This window comes from Prionailurus bengalensis, chromosome A3 (assembly GCF_016509475.1).
Source record: "Prionailurus bengalensis isolate Pbe53 chromosome A3, Fcat_Pben_1.1_paternal_pri, whole genome shotgun sequence".
Classification (NCBI taxonomy): domain Eukaryota; kingdom Metazoa; phylum Chordata; class Mammalia; order Carnivora; family Felidae; genus Prionailurus; species Prionailurus bengalensis.
This window is the reverse complement of record NC_057354.1, coordinates 48,809,557-48,822,215: the sequence shown is the minus strand read 5'-3', so window position 1 is coordinate 48,822,215 and position 12,659 is coordinate 48,809,557.

Genomic DNA, 12,659 nt, shown 5'->3' with positions numbered 1-12,659 from the left:
TCATTTCTTTTATTTGTTTTTCATTCTGGAAAGCTTTGAAATAAAATAATACCATGCCAGGGAATATATCCTAAGGATATGTCAAATTGAAAAATGAGTCCCTCACAAGCTTTTCTTTTCTAGCAAAATAAGCTGCCTTATTTCTGAAACTTCCCTACTTCTTCCACCTCTGATTTCTCACCCCTTCTCAGTGCCTGAGTCCGGTTTCTCATCCATGACAGTTCCTGTAGGAGATTTATCAACTGTCTTGTAGGTTTGCTTTGGACCTAGCCTGTGATCCAAGAAGAATGACAAAGTTTATAACTCATGGTCCTTCCTTGCTTTCCTAAGAAAGCCAATTTACACTCTGACTCCCACCCACTACACCCCTCATGCCTCTGATCCTAGCAGACAAGAGATGAGGCAATAAAGCCTAAATATTAGTGTTTTATATCCTGCTGTCATGACAGCTTCTCCTCTGTTTTTTCTAGACCCAAATATTCAATGGATGTCATGGAGCATCGGCATGTGAAGCAAGCTTTGTGCAAGAGTTGCACCTCTCTGGCTTTACAAATAATGGATAGATCTCCATACATTTATGTTCCTAAGATTCAAGAATGTAAGTACCAGAAATAAAAATCCTCATGTAAATTGCAAGGTCTGCAATCTTCCAATTAGAGAACAAATTTCAAGTGCTCAAATCCAAACAAGAGGGTGCTTGCTGGGCATCTGGGCGGGGCTCTTCTAGGAGCACACAGCTTGGAGCCAGTCGCTGAGAGCCATTTTGTGCAAATCCTTTCTAAATACCATCAGGTATACACACTTCACATTAAAAATACCTTTGCTTTCTTTATTTTGTCTTGTTCTTATTTGTTAAATACTGAAAAGTTTGAAAAAATAATAATCACAGCCCATTCTCAACAGGAAGCACGTTTAAAAGGGAAGATGCTTCTCAGGAGAGCATTCACTTTCCTTTTCCTGCAGTCTCCAGCATTATGAAGAGAGGATGGACATCCTAACCTGTCATCAAGAAAAGGCCCTACAGACATTTCCACAGCAGGGGCACCAGAGCAGTAGCCTGATCTCTCAAGGTCTGCCTGTGGCCCCATCAAGACTGGGGGTGTTTAAGGGGAGGACTCCTGGCCCCTGTGACCTGTAGTTTGGAGCCCTCCTCGCTGAATTGGGTGGACTTGAGTGTGGTGGCTTCACTTGCCCCATCCAGGCTGTAGATTCCATGCAGCCACTTCTTTAAATGCACGCAGTGATGAAAATGCTGCTGATGATTTTGCCACCACATCCTCTGGTGCCACTGCACTACCTACAAGAAGGCTGAGAGACCAACAGTCTTGCAGGAGAAAGAAACCCCAATGCTTGCTGAAATTGTCTCAGTAAAACCTTTGTACACACACACTGGGAAACAAACAGGAACACACAAAAATTTTTTTATGAAGATTGGACCTTTTCATTCTTTTATTTTATGATCAGACATTCTAACCTGCAATTTGCTTCATGACCAACAATTAAATTGCTCTGCGACAAAATTGAAATAAAAATGGAGAATGGTCAAATGTCCATTTTGAGCAGGAAATTTTTTCCACCCTATCACATCTTAATATTGAAAACTGATGCAAGTGGAGTCATGTTGCCCCTGTCCCCCACAACTAACACTCCATCCCTTGGGCCTGGCCTGGAGGCAGCTCCCTGGCCCAGGTCTGAATACTGACTATCTCAAATGCTTCTCGCTTGTGTTAGGGCCAATAGAGCCTTCCAGGGACGTTCTGGGCAGTATGTAGGGAGAAAAGCAGTGTTGTCATTCATCCACTTCCCCTGTAGATGCCTGTGTCCTCCAGGCCACCTGCATACCATTCCTGACCATAATTGACCACAACAGACACAGTTTAGTGTTTTTTGTATGCTAGGCTTTATTCTGTCCATCTCGCCACCATTTCACTCATCTACATCCATGCTCCTGGGCTTCAAGCCCAGTGAAGAGCTTCATAAAATCGCCTTTCTGGGTTAATGGACCTGCTGACATCACTTCGCAGTAACACTGGCCAGGTTTGTGCTGACATGTATGATAGATTTGAATACGGTAAGCACGTTGGCTGTGGAGAATTCATATGAAAATGAAAACGTTTTACTTAGGGTTAATTTAATAGATTTAAATATTAATTAATTAAATATTGGTGGGCATACTTTCAAATATTAAAGCATAGCATTCTAACTGGAACATCATGTTTTAGTTCTGCTTTGAAACCTGCCTTATAAAACACGTCTCCAGCTCTTATCTCAGAGACATGGGGAGTGTAACCAAACGCTCATAGGCCCTTTGCAGGGCAGGAGTTGGTGGTCAACATGAAACGCTTGTTTTGGTAATAGTCCTTGTCCCAAGATGCCAAGCATATGGATCTATAGGGAATCTGGTGACTGGGTGATTCTGCATTAAGTCCTTTCCTTACTAAATACTAGACTTCACCCAATTATTTTTGCAATTATGAGTTTATTTAGAGAGCTATTTTTTTTACACAGTCAGCCTCATGCCTAGGTAGATGGCAGATCACACACTTGCATGGCAAGGAAGAAACTTGTAAGTGTATAATATAATGGCCTCATTTCACAGATGTAAAAACTGGCCACCAGAGAAAACAACTTGGCCAACATGATTTAGCTGGAGGAAGTGGCACCACTTTGGCCAAAATAAAAAAGGGCTATTTATTGATTTGGAGGGCTCTTTGTTGTGGCTTCCCACCCCACAATTCATGAAGTCAATGTGTCCCAGGCACCTGCCTACTTGGAGATGAGGCTCTTGGCCAATGATTTACTGAGGGAAGACTCTCAGGAGATACCTGCACAGGTGTGAGAGAAGCATGACAAAGGAGAAGAAAAAGGTTGGCAAAGATAGACATAGTGTCAGCTGGACACCAGCTGCAGCCTCATCCTCTGGGGGCATCACAGTATTGGATGCACCTTGCGGCAGTAAGGCTGGACCTTTGAGTACTGTGCCAGTCAGACAAACCAAGAGGGATCTTGGAATGTACTTTTGAAAGAGAACATCAGATAAAATGACCATTGCAGAAATAATTGGGGGTCTTTACTGACACCTACACATTATCTTCTCTTCCACACCCTCTCATGTGCACAGGGAAAAATTTAATCTGCTTTTCAAAGCACAACACTATAATCAAAATATGAGAATATCTGGTAGTAATTACTGAAGTTTATCAAAGGCAAAATAACCATAGACAAGGCTGGGAAGAAGGGTCTGAGAGATAACTCCATGTTGCTAATGAGACTTGCTATTAATGCAAAAGAAAATGAAAAGTAACCATAAAAATACACTGTTTACTTTTATTTAAATGTGTTAGTATTCTGAAATTCACTCTCTAGTTGTGGACTTAATCTTGTTTTACCTTTGACTTTTCATTATAAATTGGAAGAGCTGATGACCCATGGGACTAATACTTCTTTTAGCATTAGCTGTGATCTTAAGACAAAATGGTTGAGGCAAATGTTGGTAGGGCATGAAAGAAAGTGAGCATAAGATTCACTAATTGTTGAAGTTTGTGCCAGCTGGTATCCTGACCTCCTCACTTTGCTTTCTGATACAGAATCTCTTTTTATTATCTCCATATTATACAGATACTTTTAGGTTAAAAAATGTTCCATAGAAACATCAAAGTTTTAAAAGGTACATGATACTGGCTCATCTTAGAAAAAGTAGATGGGTAATTACTTTAAGTAAGTGAAAGCATGTGCCATTAAGCTTGCTTTATCTGTTGCATTCTGGTGACTATCCCAGAATGACTCCCATTTATCATTACCTAAGCCCAAGGGGCCAGAAGAAGTTCTTTCTCTAGCAGCTGGGTTATCCTTACGTAGGTACCAGCACTCTGGGTGGGCAGTTGTCAGACTGAACTCGCAGAGTATTTGTCCACAGGGCTAATTAGAGGAGACAGACCAGAATATTAGGAAACAGACTCAGGAGTCATAACTGTGGGGTTGATGTAGATGACTGAAATCCATGAAAAGTTATACTTGAGGATACCAAAGCAGATTGTGGGCCAGAGCAGAAGGGTCCTAGAAAAACCAGTGACACAATGATACTTGTTAAATAGATTGTATTTTGGCCCTAATTCTTTACTTCTGTATTTATCCATGTCCTTTGTGTTGTGACATTGTAGTCTGCCTGCTAGAGAAATGTGTCTGTTCACCTTGTGATTCACATCAGCCAATGTCATGTGGGTAGAAATGCCTGTTCTATGGCCTTCCTTAAGAGGACTTGCCTGTTTTCCATTACCTTCATGCTTCTGCCAATGAGAAGAACACATCCTAGCTAGCCTACTAGCTCAAGGAGGATGAGAAATGTCTGAGGCAGAACTACCCCAGCCACTAAAATCTGAGGCAGAATTGCCCAGTGTAGCCCAGCCTCGATCAGCCAAACCACAGCTGATCCACTGACACATGAGCAATAATACATATTCATTGCTTTAGGCACTAAGTTTTGAGATGTTTGTCACACAGCATAATTATGGAGATAGTTAACGAATACAGTCACTTCAAAATGGACAGTTGAATGATTTTCTTTGTGTGTGACTTGCCAGGTGTCATTTGAAAGGATACAGCAAGGTGGTTATTGAGGTTTCTTGTCAGTGCTATGTTAAAAATTTCCCATGACTTCACTCAAGCCTTGCAGTAACCAAATGAACTCTGAGTCCCTTTCAGTTCTCTGGAGAGATTCTTGTATCATTAATTTTTTTCCTCCAGGTTTTTCTCCTTCCTTCTTTCTTTCCTTCCTTTCATCTTCCCTTCCTCTATCCACCCTTTCTTTACTTTATTTCTTTTAATGTTTATTTATATTTTACAGAGAGAGATAGAGTGTGAGCAGGAGAGAGACTGAGAGAGAGGGAGACACAGAATCTGAAGCAGACTCCAGGCTCTGAGCTGACAGCACAGAGCCCAACGTGGGGCTTGAACTCATGAACAGCGAGATCCTGACCTGAGCTGAAGTCGGAAACTTAACTCACTGAGTCTCCCAGGTGCCCCTCTCTTACCCTTTCTTCTTCTTTGTTTTCTTTGTTATTTTCCCAGTTCCATGCTAATATTCAATGCATTTAGAATCCTGAATACTTGTCTCTGAATACTGGAGTCATGATTAACCAACATGGTTTTGAATGGCCAGTAGGAAATGGCCCATTGTAACTTTTGACATTGGCTTATGTCCAGTAGATACCATTAGTTTTAATATTCTTAGCAGCTAAAAACCATTTGATACCTTGCCCTGGTTGCACTTGCTCTGATGATTCCATTAGGAATCAGAATGCTTCCAAATCTCTTTCCATCAAGGAGAAACAGGATGACACAAACTGAGTAGAGTTAGAATCAGAGGAACTTAGAGCTGGTGAGAATATTCAAGAGTTCACCTTCAAAGAGGAATATAAACATTAGAAGGTTTAGTAGTCTCCCACTAAACCTCCCACTAAATTTATACAGATTTCAAATGACACATTCTAATATAGACCCTGGTATTTTGACTCAAACCCCAGTGTTCTTTACTAAGAATGGAGAACCCAGGTCTTTGCAAGTTTATTACTAATCAATCATGATACTATTTTCTGCAAGATCTTTCAAATTTGACAATAAATTTCATATATTAAAAAAAAACAAATATCCTACCTGCCTTCTTTCACATTCCCAAAATTTGATGAAAGACTAGGTACCACTGAGGCAGGACTCTCCTTGGAAAAACAGTGCCTCCACATACCAGAAGATCGCATTTGCAATGATCTCTACACCCCTGGGCTGAGAGAGGTAAAAGGTTCATCACATAAGGAAAAATTCAAACTGAGGTATAAAGTTTTGAAGGAATGAATAATTATTAAAGATGTCACAGAATTGCCATTTCTTAACTAATCTTGCCATTTTTTTTTTCAATGCAGCCTTTAAAAATGGCACAGGAGGCCATGGACACCTATAGCTGGTGGTTTAAAGAACTGCTTTGGGGCCATGATAAGATTCCTCTCTCTTCCCCAACTTCAGCTTCAAAGAGAACTCAGACATGTGGCACTTTGAAAATCTTACACCAATAACCACCTCAGAACTTTGACCCTCCTACAGCTGATGGATAACATAGAAATAGAATGGCTGCAAGTGCCATGGGGAAATATTGTGAATCCTTGTTATCCATTTGCATCATGGGAGCAGGTGATGGGAACGCTCAAAAATAGCCCCAAACAGCTACCCTCTAAAATGTGTCATTTTGTGACATTTGTCTAATTTTCTTCCTAGCTGAGCCCCTTCTGAACAGAATCCCCATAAAGGCCACATTCCATCATAAAGAGACACTCTACTAGAAGACAGAGGAAGAAATTTTCTGCAAGGGGACTTCAGCACATAATGGATGGGCATTTGGAGGTGACCTAATAACCTACTATGGGCACTGATCAGTCAATGGGAGCATCCTTAAGGCCCCTTAAAATTGTCAACACTAGAGAGACTGCATACTCGCAGGGAGACCAAAGAATGATAAGCACCAGTGACACTGAAAACGTCACACTACATCCTACTATTTCAGCCACCAGGGAGGCAAGGTCCTGGGGTGAAAAGGAATGCACAGCATCTTCAGGAACACACAGACAAGCAGTACAAAAGAGGCAGGTTTCAAAAACCCAGTGACCATAGGCTTTTGCAAGTTGCAGTGGGATTCCCATCACACCTTACCCCATTTCCACTTAAGCATCACTCTCTTTTCTGTAACTGCAAATTTCCCATCTTAACTGGGTCTTCAACCTGAGAATCCAAATTTGTTTCAAACTCTCCCTTGAAACACATATGCACACACACACACACACACACACACACACACACTTCCAATCACCAGCCTCTATGGGCTATTTCTGGGAAGGATTGGACACAGAAAGCATAGAAATACAGTATATGTGTTGTGGTCATCCTTTCATTAGACCTCACTGTGGCATCTGGCTGGTCTTTCACAGAAGGCACTTATCCCATGGGATGCCACATTGATGTGCTTTGGTTTGGCTACTTCGTCTTTGATAAGGATTCATCTTTTCAAGGGCTCCTTCTCCTTTGCCCTCCCTGGTCCTCTTCTCCTCCTCTATCTACCTTCTTAGAGCAGCGTCACTCTCACCGCAGTTTCAGCTACTCTACAGATGGTTACCACTCCTGGAGCTATAGCCCTGCCCAAAGTTCTGACCTCCAGAACCATCTATCCAATTTATTGATGCCCTAAAGCCACTTCAGATACCACATGCTAAACAGTGAACTTATTATCTTTACCCAACTTACTTTCTTCCTTGAAGGATACAAATTATCTTTTTTCCTCCAGGTAGAATCCAGGGAGGATCACAGTCTCTTTTTATTTACCCAGACATTGAATCAACCCCCAAGTCCTAGAGATTCTTTCTCACCAATTTCCCAGATACACCTCCCTCCTTCTCTATTCTTACTGATATGACTTACTCATACAGTTGTTGCTTTCCACCTGTGTCCCCACAATCCCTCACCAGCTTGTATCTGTGCCTCCAGACTGGTCCTTTCCCAATTAATTTTCCACCTTACCTCCAGCATGACCCATTCAGAGTAACCCACACAGAGCTGCTCCCTACTTTAAAGCCCCAGTGGAGTTCAGTAGGTCTCAGGGCACCATGCAAGTACATGGACACTGCAACCCAGGCCCTGACCAAAGTGCCCTTTGCTTGCCTCTCTAGTCTCATTCCTATCTCCACATGCCTCTGTGCCCCCAGCCATGCTTAACTACTTGGGAATTCCTGGGATTGCCCAAGAAATTTCACACTTTATAGATATCTATTTCCTACTTGAAACACACTTCTGCATCTGCCCCTCCTCATCCTTTATTTAAGCTCTTGAAGTCTTTCAACTCAAGTGCCACTTACTTGGAGAACTTTCTTGGCTTCCATTGGTGTGATAAAGTGCCTTGAAAACCCCTGTATCAGTACACCTACTGTGAGATACTGCAGTCATCACATGCTTGGGTGTAACCCCTATTTACCTATGAATTCCCAGGAAAAGTATGTGGTGGGAAGAATAATGCACCTGAAGATAACCATGTTTTAATCCCTGAAAACTGTGAATATACTACAGGGCAAACAAACCTTGCATCTGTAGGTAAATTAAGGATATTGAAATTGAGAGATTATCCTGGATTGTCCTGGATTCAATGTTTCAAGGGGAGACATGACTATGGGAAAATAATCAGAGGTATATAATATTCCTTCCTTTGAAGTCGGAGGAATGGACTACGCTCCAAGGTGAGTGTAGGGAGCAGCCAGATACTGGCAAAGGCCAATAGAGAGATTCTCCCTCAGAGCCACCAGAAGAGAACACAGCCCTGCTAACACTTATTTTAGCTTGTGAAGCCTGTGTCAGACTTTTGACCTCTAGAAGTGGAGGACAATTGTTTATTATGGTTTTGAGCCCCTACATTCTTGGCAATTAGTTACAGCAGCAAGGGAAAACCAACACAAGCCATGTCTCCCATACTGGCACATCCTAGCACTTAGCACAGTGCTCCATGAGTAAATTTTTAATATATCTGTAGGTCAGATGGCTGGATAAATACATGAATGAATAAATAAAAATTGAAATAAAGTTGCATAAACTACAAGGTTTCCAAATGGGGTGGATAAAACCCATTCATTCTACCCAGACAGCTCACTACATACCACAGAGTACTTTCAACAGCTCCAGGGATCTACCTGCTGTCTCTCAGTACCTTGGAGACCTCAGGAAGTCCAGTTAGACTAACAACACGAAAGCTCTTTCTGCTGGATTTGAGTAGAAAGTCCTCATCATATAAAGAAGGTGTTATATACACACAATGGAGTATTACTTGGCAATCAAAAAGAATGAAATCTCGCCATTTGCAACTACGTGGGTGGAACCAGAGGGCATTATTCTAAGCAAAATTAGTCAGTCAGAGAAAGAAAAATATATGACTTCACTTATATGAAGACTTTAAGATATAAAACAGATTAACATAAGGGAAGGGGTGCAAAAGTAATATAAAAACAGGGAGGGGGACAAAACATAAAAGACTCCTAAATATAGAGAACAGAGGGTTGCTGGAGTGGTTTGGGGAGGGGGGATGGGCTAAATGGGTAATGGGCTTAAGGAATCTACTCCTGAAATCATTGTTGTACCATGTGCTAACTAACTTGGATGTAAATTATAAAAAATAAATAAAGTATAGAAAAAAAAAAAGAAAGTCCCCATCATCGTTTGGGCAAATGATGCCCCAACTTGGTGTTCTTAGTCCTGGTTTCACAAAAAAATTGTCACGAATCAATTAAACATACAATTCTCATTTGGGGTGGATGTATGGATAGATAAATGATAGAGAGATAGATACAGAAAGGGAGAGAGTGTTTTTCTTTATATTTTGGACAACTGAGGCTTATGAATGCCACATGTGTGATCTCTGCATATTAAAAGGGAGAAGGGGTCTCAGATGAAGCCTGATGCAGGGATAGGCTCCCTGAGCATCTATCCCTCAGGGTTCCATGGCATAAATGCAGTCCCACTGCTGTGCTTTCTCCAGAGATACATGATGTTTAGAATGACTGCATGAGAAAAATCTCGTATCTCTCACTTTCTCGTTTTTACCAGTTTGTATGACTTTTACTTTTATGTTAGCATAATACAGAAATGTTTGCATTTGCGTTGTTACTGCCCCACACGATGAATTTTGACTACAGAGTGCTGGAATCATTGAGAGTGAGCATTGAAGTCTGCATTTTGTGTTTTGCTTTTACGGGCTTTGATGTTTTCTCAGAGGAATTTTGGTTATTATTTTTCTAATTTGGCCTTATCTTAGTTGCCCAATGCATGAGAAATTAGCTCTCATGTCTGGGGATTATGTTTTGAGTGGGGTCCTGGGGCACTGTTCAGTGTGTACCCCTTCCCTGGGTGAAGGGAGCAGAAAAGAGTGGAATTTCAGAATTTTTCATTACTAAAGGTCATTGCAGTAATTAAGGTCTAAAGTAAAATCTCTGAAATGTGGAGATTGGTTACCAGTTGCCTACAGAGAAACAACGTGAAATGACATACAGTGTGATTTCTGGAGACGCAGCTCCCTGTGTCTAGACACTATCACTTAGCACTTCCCATGGGTCCCAGGGTCAGCTGGGCATGCAGAGATCCCAGAGCTAACACTCTGTGCACTGCCCTCCAGAGCTCATCATCTTGCAAGGAAGGTCATCAGGACCTGAGCCATAAGGATACCTCACACCTGTAAAGGTAAGTTGAGGGCTGATAATCTTAACCTAGGTAAGTGACAACAGTAAAGCGTAGGTACCATATGAGCAGGAGAGATACCAATGTGGCTCAGATGTGCACCCTTATGATATGGCCAAAGGCCACAGGAAAGACTAATGTGTTGCTGGGAAGTGATGAGACTTGAACTGACTTAGAAAAGACCCTCAAAGAATAAAGCCACAACAGGAAAGCCTGTGGGCTCTGGGCAGTGGGAAGGGAGAAGACAGAGAGATGCAAAGAGGTGATGTGCTTTGAGAAATAACATGCTAATGATTCTGGAAACTGCCTCCAAGAAGCTTGAGAAAGAAAGTCTATGGGAGATGGATAAGGACTGTAGAGAGCAGAGTGGGGCTCCACTGTGGAAAAGGGCACTTTGCATTTCTTGAGGGCACATCTGGGAGATCTCATGTGGCTCACAGGGCTAAGGAATTTTAAATAATGGTGATGAGATACCCACTTTTCCTGCTTCACCTGTAGTCCAACCCAACATCATTACCCCAAATGCTTGCCACACATTTCTGCATTGTGTTGGTGCTACTTGGAGAATAAAAGGAGGGAAGGGCTTGTAGGATGGGGTGAGGTGAGAAAGGATGGTAGAGGTGGGATGCAAAATAGCCAGTGGGCCTAGGGCCACCCAGGGTAAGGAAGCAGACCAGGCATGGGTGACACAGGAGCCAGCAGGAAATAAGGCCTTCTGACCTGCAAATACACTCTACATAGTCTGGGTGGGGAAGATAAGCCCCTGCAGTTATTGTGTAGGGAATATCTTGCCAAGAGATTCTAGAATCACATGTGTTTTTCAAATAATGAAAAAAAATGCCTAAACAATGGTACACACATAAAGCTGAAGAGGTTTGGGGAAGGGTTTATCTGGGGGAAGAAAAGTTTTCTTGGAGAGGATGGCTTTGAAAATAGCCACATGTGTCACTGGTGTGGGAAGGTGACCACTTGGACCAATGCTTCTTCATCTGTGAAATAAGCTTTATCTTAACTTTTGTGGAGAACCAATTAATTAAAGATCTGAAATTGTTTTGAGAACTATGCTGTACACAAGGGGAGACATTATTGCATGTCAGTATGATACAGTCAGCTCTTGGGGTTTTCTGGTTTCAGAGAATCCTAGATTACTATGATTGCAGCAACTGTTTTCTTCCTTGAGACTGTTGTTTTTAACTGTGTATTTGTTTTACATTAGAAGTAAGTTTGTGCTATCTTATCTGCTTCCTACAGATTAGGCTCTTGCAAAGTAAGGCCAATATGGATGCATCAATTTGTCTCAAACACACTTGCCTTGGTTTGGACATCCCACATTAAGGATGTGAGGAATAGCACCTTTTTGGGGAGATGCTCCCAGGAAGCACATGTACTGGTGTAGGGAAGATGGCTGATAGAGGGTGTGTACTCACCCACTTGGGACATCACTGTGGGAAACTGGAGCTCTATACCACTAGAATCCCAGAGAACGATGTGGGGCATATTTCAGAGTTGCCCCAAGCTCTCCCCACTATAATTTTCTGAAAGCTGTCGGAGAGAACTTCTGGGTTGTCCTACACCCTACCCAAGAGAAAGATCCCATATGGATACTCATAGGTATAGGCTATCTCAATGGTGATACCCCTCCCTGCCATCCACAGGTAAGGCAATTTGCTGTGAGATTGAAGGAAGAAAAGGTGGAGGGTCAAAGAGAGAGGAGGACAAAGAATGAGATACACGTGTCCTGGGAACAGGGTGCACATATGCCCCAGTGAGCCTTAGTGCTCCACACGAGATTATCAGGATCCTCAGGGACCACTGACCCTAAGAATCCAATGCATCCACAGCCCCAGATATGGTTCCCAGATCCTCTTATCAGTTTTTGGCAAGGGTGCTGGGGAAAAGGGAAGAATCCCACAACTCTCAATAGGCATTATGGAACATATCAAAACAGTAAAGGTATTTTAACATTTATCTTCCTTTACCAGTTTTGACAAAGTACATAAGAGTAAAAATAAAAGGAGAGGAAAAGAATGTACGTGACAGACAACTAACAGGGGGGAAGATGGCGGCATAGGAGGACGCAGGGCTCACCGCGTCCCACTGATCACTTAGATTCCACATACACCTGCCTAAATAACCCAGAAAACCGCCAGAAGACTAGCAGAACAGAGTCTCCAGAGCCAAGCTCAGAGAGAGGCCCACGGAAGAGGGTAGGAAGGGCGGCAAGGCAGTGCACACTACATGGACTGGCAGGAGGGAGCCGGGATTGAGGGGCGACCCTCCAGCCAGGCAGAGACCCCAAGTCTGGCTTGCAAAAGCAGAGGGGCCAGACGGAGTGTGTTCGGACAGCAAGCGGGACTTAACATCTGGAAGGTTATAACTTACCAGCTCTGCTCAGAGAGCGGGAAGAC